The sequence below is a fragment of the Urocampus carinirostris genome, chromosome 10 (genome assembly GCF_059441175.1).
Source record: "Urocampus carinirostris isolate Australia breed hairy pipefish chromosome 10, RoL_Ucar_1.0, whole genome shotgun sequence".
In the NCBI taxonomy this organism is placed as follows: domain Eukaryota; kingdom Metazoa; phylum Chordata; class Actinopteri; order Syngnathiformes; family Syngnathidae; genus Urocampus; species Urocampus carinirostris.
The window spans coordinates 14,855,671-14,867,179 of NC_142358.1; positions in this window are offsets into that span (position 1 = coordinate 14,855,671).

Consider the following 11,509-nt stretch of genomic DNA (forward strand, 5'->3'; position numbering starts at 1 on the left):
AGGTGTGACTGTTTGAGTTGTCTGTCTCTGTGTGCCCTGTAACGGGCTGGCAACCAGTTAGAGGTGTACCCTGCCGACTGCCTGAAGACGACTGGGATATGGGCTCCAGCACCCACGCGACCCTACTGAGGATAAGTAGTGCAGATAATGGATGGATGGAACTTTGTGGCATTGAAATTTCGTCCTATTCTGGGGTATGCCAGAATGCTCTCCACTGTGGCTCTGTAGAAGGACACCAGCAGCTGCTGTTTCAGATGATTTTTCCTGAGCACTCTCAGGAAAAGGAGTCGCTGCTGGGCCTTCCCTACTACCACTCTTGTGTTTGCAGACCAGGAGAGGTCGTCAGAGATGTGCACGCCCAGGGATTTGAAAGAGTGGACTCTCTCTACTCAGTCTACGTTTATAATGAGTGGTTGTGAAGGAAAGTATGGTATTTAATGGTATAGAATTAAAATAGAATAGAATTATATAATTTACTTTTATTGTCATTCTTTGTAACAATGCACACAGAACGAAATGTCGATACACCTGATCCGTACAGTTAGACTGTAGCGAGCCGATGCCGCCGCAGCCAAACAGGGCGCAGCCATTTTAGTCATTGGGTGACCAAACCCCCCAATTCCAACCTTTAATGCTGAGCGCCAAGCAGGGAGGCAATGAGTACCAATGTTGTAAGTCTTAGGTATGACTCGGCCGAGGCTTGAACCAGCGACCTCCCAGTCTCAGAGCGGGCGCTCTACCATCTAGGCTACCGTGCTGGTATAGTATGTCACGGGATTTATCCCAGCGATAAACGAGGGCTCACCAATACTTCTGAATAAGTTGGTGTCGCATACTGTCTTACAAATAAGATTATTCAGGTATTATTCAAATTTTTCACTCTAATTCTTGACATTATAACTTCTCTTATGTAAAAAGAAGCTCCAACATACTAAAAATCAGTACGCATGTACCTTACTTTTCACCTCAATGAATCATTCCATACGACTCATTAAAACTGAGTGTTTCTGAGGGTGACTTGAAAAGGTCAAGTCACTCTTCAATTCAGGGTTGTAAATTGCAATGTATTTGAATATTTTATGCATTTCAATTTTGCAAGTGGAGACTGTAGTAAAGCAGAGACACAGTTTTCCCTTTAGAGTATTTGGTCTATAGAGAACCAGACGTTGACATCATTTTTCATGTGTGCATGATTACAAAATTCACATGGGCGAAATGTGTAAAACCGAAAGCGCCGATGAATGATGCACTCTGGCGGAAATTCCTGTTGAACAAGTCAGCAAGAGGCAGGTGCACTGTCAGGGTGTGTCATCTGGCTGAATGATAACACATTTTAAGTGAAGTTTCTTAAGGGTTTCATCGTTAAAGCTGTGTTTTTCAACTGTTGGGTGGGACCCAAAAGTGGGTCGCGGACCTGTTTTCAGTTTGTCGCCTTTGCCTTGGCAAAATAAAAAAAAACAGGGCCAATTACGTTCTAGTAGATGGCGATAATGCTCGTGCTTTCAGCTCAGTCAATAGGCGCATTTGAGAGGGACCACATCTCATTTTTTTTGTTTTATTTCCTTTATCTGCCCATATTAAAGAGGCCCAAGAAAATTTGTGATACACACACACACACACACACACACACACAAAGCCACTAACACCCTAATATCCCTTCTACAGCAATCAGAAGCACAATGGTCGTTACAACTGCCACTGTAAGTATGCACATATTTATTGTACGTCATTGAAATATTTTTCAAAGTTTTATAATTTTGCACATTTTTACCTTTTTCATTTGTTTTACTTGAACTGAAAGAAGAAGCCCTCGACAATTGTATAATGACAATAAAGGCCATTCATTTAATTCATTAATGAAGTCTCACATTAGAGAAAGGCTGCCAGTAATGTGTCCCTGGAGAAGGTCGTATACGTTTTAATTCACTTGACGGATTATTTTTTTTCTAGCTAATTGATAATCAGAAATTTAGTACCTGGGACAGTAAGTCATTCTTAGGGCCTGAGGGGAAATATAATTATGAGCCCCACCAAACGATAAATAACAATTTATTTCAATATTCATGTATATCATTATTCAAAAGTTTTTTGGGAATAGATCTTTTTTTCTTGTGTCAGATAGTCTACAAATCCTTCTAGATGAGTATAGTTAAATATGTGTTTTGTTACAAATTAATACTTCGTAGCTTATTGATTGATACTCATGTCCTACTTTGCGTTCATTTCTATAGAGCAAAAAACAAAAATTATGATTCAATGGAAGCTAATTCTACGAGTTTTTCTCACGTACAGTAATTCGTCCCCGTTGTTATTAGTGCTATTATTATCATTGTTACCGTTTTTTAATAAATAATTGTATTCATATATTCATTTTCCAAACATTTATCCACAAATTTATTGTTTTGGGTTAATTAATTAATTATTTCATTTTAAGCGATTGATATTACCCCCAATTTAACTTTCTTCCTAACCGTGATACAAAAAACAGACACTAGATGGTAGCCATGCAATGTCATTTTATCACATTTATCCACGCTTAATTTTGGACCAGATGCCTTCATAAATATATTAAGCTAACGCAGGGGCCAGGGACTTTTTTGACCCAAAGAGCCATAATAGCAAAATATTTTGATTTTCTTTTCCCTTTTTTTCTAAGGGAGATCTGATTTAAGACAAAATAAACAAAACATCGAAACCTGCTTTAGAGACAAAGCTAATTCTTCATCACATTTTATTTCACAGTTTTATGTTTGAAAATTTGATGAAATCGATGAAATAATAATAATGCCTGATCATGTGTCCCATGTCAACGAGTATACCACTTTAAACTTGTCTCCCTCCTGCAATTATCTAAGCTCGCTGAGGCTCATTCTGACCTTCATTTTTTTCACGAATAATGGTTTCAAAACAAGGTGCAAGCAGAGTTCTTTTAAAAAATGTCAAAACCTACTGCAAATTAGGATACTGACGTATTTACCTTCGGTGCAGGCCATGCTGGGCAGAGAGAAATGCAGGCACGCTCCGCCCTTCCCTACTGCTCACCCAATCAAATTGATCTGAGTGTCTGGGTGTTTACTTTTTCTTCTGGGGGTTTTCAACAAAACGTGTCTCAACAGTGAGCCTAAATTGTTTAATGAGCTTCCATATTAAGGATTCCTTAGCAATGTACAACAAAAACAGGGTCTGTTAGTGTGACACCTTGAATGTAAACTGTAGTGAAAACTGTGCCCTTTATATCTTGAACCATCAATAAGTACATGTCATGTTAACAATATGTGCACTATAGTCTTGACTCCGGTTTATTCTCCAAGCCATGTGTGCCTATGATAAGAGTCAAAGGTTAAGTACCCCTCTCCCAATGTGTTCAAGCACAAAGTATATATGATTATCTTTTTTCAAAAACACGTTCCTGTAATCTGCCAACTGACTCATTATTTTTCTATTCATCACATCCAGTGCCTTTTATAGGACCACTTTGGAATTAAGGTAAATAGGATTTACCCTGCAAATACAAAAAAATAAGTTGGGACAAGCTAGGTAAATCATAATGCGGCCAAACTGAAAACTGATGGAAAGATGCAGTTTAAATATGAAGATACAATTTTAAGTATGTTTCCAAATTATTTTATTAAGTATTTGGCATGTTACTTTAACATTTTTTTTTTAATATAATTACTCACTTACTCAGTTAATAACGGAATTACCCTATAGTAAAAGTAACTAGTTACCAGGAAAAGTAACTATTTTCTTTACTTTAAAAAGAAGTTGTTGTATGTCAAATAGTTTGAAATGTTCTGATCAGTATTTGAGTCAGTTGAATAGAGAAGAGAAGACAGGTAGTTGTTGCTTAGAACCTTATAATATCTATTACGCCTCACTAGCAACAGATTTATCCAACACTTGAAAGGCAACAAATATAAACAGTAAACAATTTAATAAAATAACAATAAGCAGTAAACAATATATATATATATATATATATATATATATATATATAACAAAAGGAAAAGGGGGATAGAGAAGAAAATAATAAGCTTCCCCTTTATATACAAACATATTAAAACGGAAAAACACAGGAAGTACAATTAAAATATTTATAATTCTACGAAAAAAAGTCCAAAGCAATTTTCAACATTTTTCTCAATAAACTTAAAGTCTACAACACAGAATCCCCCAAAATGCTTATTTATCAATCATAAGAGAAAAAAGGCTGTTGATTGTCCGGCTTCCCTCTTTCACTTCCAAGAGCCGGCTTGTAGCGACGTTTCGTTCGAGAACAACACGTGTCGGTTGCCACGGCACTGGTCCTGTCAAATATGGGGCTCACATTTTTCGGAACTCATTAGGCTTTTCTTTTGGCGCATCAGTAAATACGATGATCATAATCACTTTCTAACTATGCAGTTGCTCTTATGAACGGTTACATGATCCGAAAAGAAGTCACGTAAACAACTCGTAGGAGTGTGGAAAACGTTGCTGCTGAAAATGGCGTCAGGTTTGCGGGGCCACACCACCATTGGCGTTCTGCAGCTGAAGTAATGCACTGCTTTTGACCTTTAGTAATGGTAACGGCGTAAAAGCAGAGACATTTTTTAGTTAGTGTCAGGGCCCGAACAGACGGTGGACCCAGATGCGTATTTTTTAGTTTGTGTCAGGGCCCGATCTGACGGCGGACGCAGATGCGTAACGTTTTCACTCAAGCTTTATTTTACGGAAACGGGGCAGTCACGCGCGGGAACACAAATGCCAGCGATTCGGTGATCGCTGGGCAGAAGAAGTGAGACAGATAAGTCAGGGGCGGGAAAACAGGATGCCAGGGGCAGACGAGATAAAAACCGGACAGGATAGATGGGATCGATACCAGATACAGGTTACATGAGCAGATACCGGACAGGACAGGACCGGACAGACGGGATCGATACCTGATACAGGATACACGAGCAAGATACCGGACAGGACGGGACCGATACCGGATACTGAATACACGAGCAGGAAACCGGACAGACAGAATCGATACTGGATACACGAGCAAGATACCGGACAGGACGGGACAGACGGGATCGATACCGAATACTGGATACACAAGCAGGATACCGGACAGAGTCAAAATGCAAGTCTTGCAAGAGCAGAGGTTCGTTGACGGACTGACAAGGAGTGAATGGGAGCACAGAGTTTAAATAGGAGGGCGCCAATCAGGCAACGAGTAGCAGCTGGCGCCAAACGAGCGGGCCGAGGTGAGGCCAATGGGCAATCTTGACAGTTACCTTGTTACTGAAAAAAAAAAAAAAAAGAAAAAAACGCCCGTTACGTAATGGTGTTATTCATTGTTACCAACACTGGTTGTTTTAAAAGAACAACCCCAAACAAATCAAATGTAATACTAGTCCTACTATTTTTCTTTTACACTGTAAATGAAACTCCTGTTGACACACATTACTGTACACATTAATGCACTACTTTCCGGTCTTCCGATTACCAGACTCAAGAGTCTTCAGCTGGTACAAAATGCTGCAGCGAGGCTTTTAACTAGGACAAAAAAGTACGATCACATCACCCCAATTTTGGCTAACCTGCATTGGCTCCCTGTTAGCCTAAGATGCGATTTTAAGGTTCTCCTATTACTGTACAAAACCATACATGGACTTTCCCCCTCATATCTTTCAGATCTGATTTCCCCCCATGTCCCGGCCCGAAACCTTCGTTCCGAGAGCGCCGGTCTCCTGGTGATCCAAAGACCCAAGAAGTGTTCCGCTGGTTCGAGAGCGTTCTCCATCCGGGCACCGGTGTTGTGGAATGCTCTTCCCCCTGAGATCCGATCTGCTGCCTCCGTGGACATGTTTAGGTCTAAGCTTAAAACTCACTTCTACTCTATAGCATACGAATAACCTAAACTTCTTATATGTAATAACTTGTGAAGCCCTTTGAGACTATTTGTGATTAAGGGCTATACAAAAAAAAATGACTTGACTTGACACATCCTTTTACAAAGCAAAACTCTGCAGATAGTCGCTGGTCTGTATTAGCAACATATTAAAATACATAGGTCTCAGAGAATGCAACATAGTTTTTGTACAGCCCAAAAGATTAGACTGTCCAAAGACTCGACACCAAAAGGTCAGTTCTTCAAGAGTCAGAGCAGCTGAAACAGATTTTAAAAGAGTTTTTGTCCCTTGTGATGTTTATAACCTTGAAAAACTAAAACAAAAACCATTACAGTAAATGAATAACCCATCCACATCATATGGTCAATCGCATTGGGCAATTTGTCGTTCTGACAGACCTCGTAAATCCCTCATGGAGTACTTGTAGACTGTGTAGAACACTGTGTAACCCGGACAAGCGAAGGCACCTTCAAACTGCTGTTAAAGAGATTGACGCAGCGAAGATGACGGGCCTGTTTAAAAACACGGACATGTAGATGAGATAAGCACAGGGAGACTTCGCGATAAAAGTTGTATACCGTAAACCTTTATTAAATGGATGTCAAACTCAGTTTGGTTCTGGGGCCAGTTCCAGACTTTTTCATGTCAGGCGTGTCAGATCAGTAAGAGAATGTCAACTTAAAATCTTATCGTAGTTTACCGTAGTTCTTCAGTATTATGCCTTATTGTTCAGCCTAGTTTAATAACCTACTTTATACATCATAATCATGAATGAGAAAGGATCTTTTCTAAGCATAACACATTTATTCACAAACAATAGGAAAAAAAATGTTTGGCATTTAATGCATTAACTGGCTTATTTCAAGAGTTAAGTGAATGCAGTTTTACACCCGAACAAACTCACCACGTTGTACAAACTCAAGTGAGAGCTATAAAAATGTGTAATTTTTTCTTAATTGTCGTACTGGTTTAAAATTAATACAAAAAAAAAAAAAACTTGCACGGGAAATAGGAATGGACTACATCAGATCAAATTACCATTCTGGGCCTACTAAAGCTGAGAGTACACTATATCATTTACTGTCCTCTAGTGAGCAGATGGAGGATTTTTATTTCTATTTTTTTAAAATACTATATTATGCATTAAAATCAAATGAGAAAACCTAATTACAGGCTTCAACATTTGATTAACAAATAAAAAACTGTACTTAAGTATTTTGTTGTAGTTGTTACTTCTGTAATTTCTAATATCCATGCATCCATCTGTTTTCTGCACCATTTATCCTCATCAGGGTCACTGGGTGCTGGAGCTCATTGCATCCCAGTCATATTCAACCCTAAACTGGTTGACAGCTAGTCCCTGGACACAGAGACAGACAATTCACTTGCTCATTCACACTTAGGGACAGTTTGGACCGACCAGTTAACCTGACATGCATGTTTTGGGAAAATGGGAGGAAACGGGAGTGTCAGGAGGAAACCCACGCAGGCACGGGTATAACATGCAAACTGCGCGAGTATGAGCTAGAAGTGAACACTGCACCTCCGCACAGTGGGGCTGCGCCCTAACCACCAAGTCAGCGTGCTGCCCGTGTATTTCAAATAATAATTAAAAAAATAATAACGCTGTTATATTGAGGGCAGCATGGCGGTGCAGTGGTTAGCGCGTGTGCGGCACAGTTCTGAGGTTATGAAATCGAAACTTTCTGTGTGGAGTTTGCATGTTCTCCCCTTGCTTGCGTGGGTTTCCTCCGGGCACTCCGGTTCCATCCCACATTCCAAAAATATGCATGACAGGTTGATTGGCTGATCCAAATTGTCCCTAGGTGTGACTGAGCGAGTGAGTTGTCTGTCTCTGTGCGCCCTGCGACTGGCTGGCAATCAGTTCAGGGTGTCCCCTACCCACTGCCCGGAGATAGCTGGGATGGGCTCCAGCACCCCCGTGACCCTACAGAGGATAAGCGGTGCAGGTAATGGATGGATGGATGGATGTTATATTGAACAACAACTGATATGAAAAAGGAGAGGAATGATCTATTGACTTTACTTCAAATTATATTGTGTCACCGACATGTGGAAGTTACTGGAAAAAAAAATTATGTCCCCAAAAATGTTAAAGAGAATAGAACATTCCAAAAAATAAATAAACGTACTGTACAAATAACATCTGCACTGTCAAATTATGATTTGAAAATAATCTTGATGCTTAATGGCACTTCTGATTTGGAAAAAGGGTTGGAAATGACTTCAGGACAACATTTTTTTTTAAACTTCTGATTATATTTTGTCGCCATCATGTGGATGTTTTTGTGAAACAAAAGTGTGGCGTAAAATGGGTTTACCCACCTTTAGCATGTAGGGAATTCCAACTTTGTGGGTGATAAAAAAATATCTTCCTCTGCCTTTTGGTGTTTCTGTGGGTCCTAAAACACTAAAACATGACTGCTTTTCGAGAAACTGGAAATCTAAAAACAGTTGCACGTATTGTAGGTTCAAGCTGTTGAACGTACATGTACAATCTGATTATTATTTTTGTGTAGATTGATTACAAAAAAATAGCAAAATTACAAATGCTACACATTGATTGAACAACTGCACTATTAAAATCGTTTTGTTTCCTCAAATTTCTTTGAACCGCTCTAGATACAATGCCTAATTTAGTCAAACATTTTATCTGCTTGAATTAACATCTTATTAGACCACGCCACAAAGTGACGGAAGTCCAATTCTTGAGAAGAAAAAACAAGTGTGTGTGCATGTGTGTGTACTTACCTGTGATATGACGTATCACACTATGCATCTGGGATGCCTTGGCATGAACTTTGACACCTGTGAAGGTGACGTCTATGATGGATTTTGCTGCCAATTATTAAATTGAGCGAGGCAAATGCAACGTTTCGGAGCAGTTTGTTGTACGTAGTGTCCAGGAAAAAAAGGGGTCATAAAACAGTCAAATATACACTGAGAAATACATCCTAATTTCTCTGTGATGGTAACCCATAACATTTGAATCTCAAATTAGTTCCCTGCTAAATGTTTGTGCCAGTAATTTGTTCCATCACCCAAACACAAATTGATGGTATTATTATTGAAACCAGAACTCAGAAGATACTGTGACAAAAAAATCTAAATATAATATAAATAAAAAGCTTGTGCAGAGTGAACAATTCATCGCATCGCCTTCTAGAGTTCACCTTTTGTGTCTTAGACTGTATCATCATAAGACACTAAAATTCTCAAAACTCTGGTACGACTATTGCCTGGGAAAAAAATATACATTTTTTGTTTTCATTTTTGACAGAGGACAAATAATATGAGCCTGAATTTCGAATTGATATACAGACGCTCCCTTACTTACGACCATTCGACTTAGGAAAAACAGTAGATACGAACATTTTTTTCGGGATGTCAGTTAGATTTTGTATTTTGTGCACCTTTTTCCGAGTCCAGGACAGTACTGTAAAATAAATCTGTTTCCTTTTTCTAGTTCGTGTGTAAACATTCTACAGCCTGCTAAAAACTTCAATATGGTTAGTGTAAAGTATAAAAAAGAGGCAAGCCGTTTCATTTGAAATGAAAGTGGAATAAGAACGCTTGATGCGGTTGAGAAATTAGTTGGAACGCTTTTTTTTGCCACTTTTTAGCACAGAGGAGGATCTCTTGAAGCGCATCTTCCAAAATAAGTTAAACTTTATCTTTATAAAGCATATTATTCTATGAAATGTCTATTTTTTAGAACAAAACAATACAGGTTACTTATACAAGCCTTAAACATACAAAATATAGCACTGAAGCAACTTAAGAACAAATTCAAATTACGAACAATCGTTTGGAATCTCGTTCGTAAGTAGAACATCGTCTGTATTGTCTTTTTTCACATGTAAGGGCGTCAAATGTGATGAATAATCGTCCATCATATATCCATGTTTGCTTTGTGTTAGCATTAAGCTAATATACTTTTTATTTTATGGATCATCTTCTCCTTGTCAAATGATAACACCCTAGTAACATGCCACGAGTGACAACTGTTAACTGAGCCCTGAGCAACTTGTGTTATCATTTGCAGTTGACACCCCCCTGGCAAGATGGCCACTTCTTGACTGGGTCAATTTTTCTGCTAATCTCATGTTCCCACACAAAAAAAAACCGAATCATAATACAATACCAGTAATAGCACGGCTACCCTTGAAATAAACACAAATCTTATGTTTAGTTTGACTTCAGTTGGGACTGTAAATATTACTGTGCCTCACCAGACACAAACTTCATCTCTGCTATTAGACGCAATTAGTGTTTTTAAGATAAGTGAATCATCTCTTGACACACATTTAGTTAAATATATCTTTGTGAACTTTCCAACTAATGTGAGTAAGCTAGCCTTTGTCCGACCCCCCTCTAATCAAAGCGAGCTCCTTAAACAATCTAAAATGTCCCGCTTCAGACATTTCTTCAGACTAATATATTCCATGTTGATGTTTTGCACATAACCAATGCATGAAAATGTCAGAGCAAGTCGGCCGACGCCAACTGAAAGGCACCTCGGGCCTGGCGCAACCTATCACATTCAATTGAAGTTGAGGGGACTTGACATTTCAAAGAACACATGTCAACTGCTCATATAAATATAGAAAAAAACTTTCTCCCTTGACTGCAGTCCCATTTATTTGTTTACGCAGCTGCGCTTTAGTCATATGAATGTTTGGTGGCCTCGAGTCATTTATGAGTATTTCCCCTGTTCGTGTTTACATTGAGATGAGAGGTTATAAAGAGGTGAGGAAAAAGTCATCGTCAATATAGACACAGAGTCAAATATGTCAAAAGATGCAATGGCACAGCAATGACATTTTTTCGTCTTTAACAAGAAACATTATTGAAGCCAAAACATTAATAAGAGTTTAAGTAGTAGAGGTGAGATGGGGTCTAAAAAAAATCCAGCCCGACACAACCCAAGCCTGCGGGTATGAAAGCCCGACCCAGCCCGAGCCCCAACAATTACCTTGATTTGCAGGACTGGGCTTGAAGAAAATCCTAAATTTCACATTTTATTTGTGAGAAGGCGGGATGGGGGGGTGATTTATGATAACATATGAAGCCTGTCTTTTGTCATGAAATATAATTTTTATATTTTATATTTCTGTCTCCGCAGAAGTTAAATTAACCAAGAATTTTCCATTCTTGAAGATATTTTTGAAAGAGATGTGAAAATTTGAAAGCCGCCAGTCATTTTGACTGGTTGGAAATTTGGCCGTAAACTACAGCAGCAGTACGTCCTTAAAAGACATGTTGCCGCCATCTCCTGGCTTATGTCATTATTGCAGCCCGAGTCAGTTTGTTGATGAAGGGCATGCAACAAGTACATGCATTTCTTAGACGCGCTCGGATAAACTATTTTTTAATCTTTGGGTTTAGGTTTGCGTTTGGATTGTACTGGAAGAAGGCATCTTTTTACTTTCACCATTGTCATGCTTCACTTACAAAAAAAAAGAAATAAAACCCATGGGGACAAGCATGACGTCACTGTCCAGCTCTCCCTCAGCCCCCATTCCTCGTTTCTAATGTGTTCCGCCCCAAAAAGCTCTGTTAAAAGTAAGCTAAAAGCATATGTGCGAAAATGAAAAAAGGCGCTT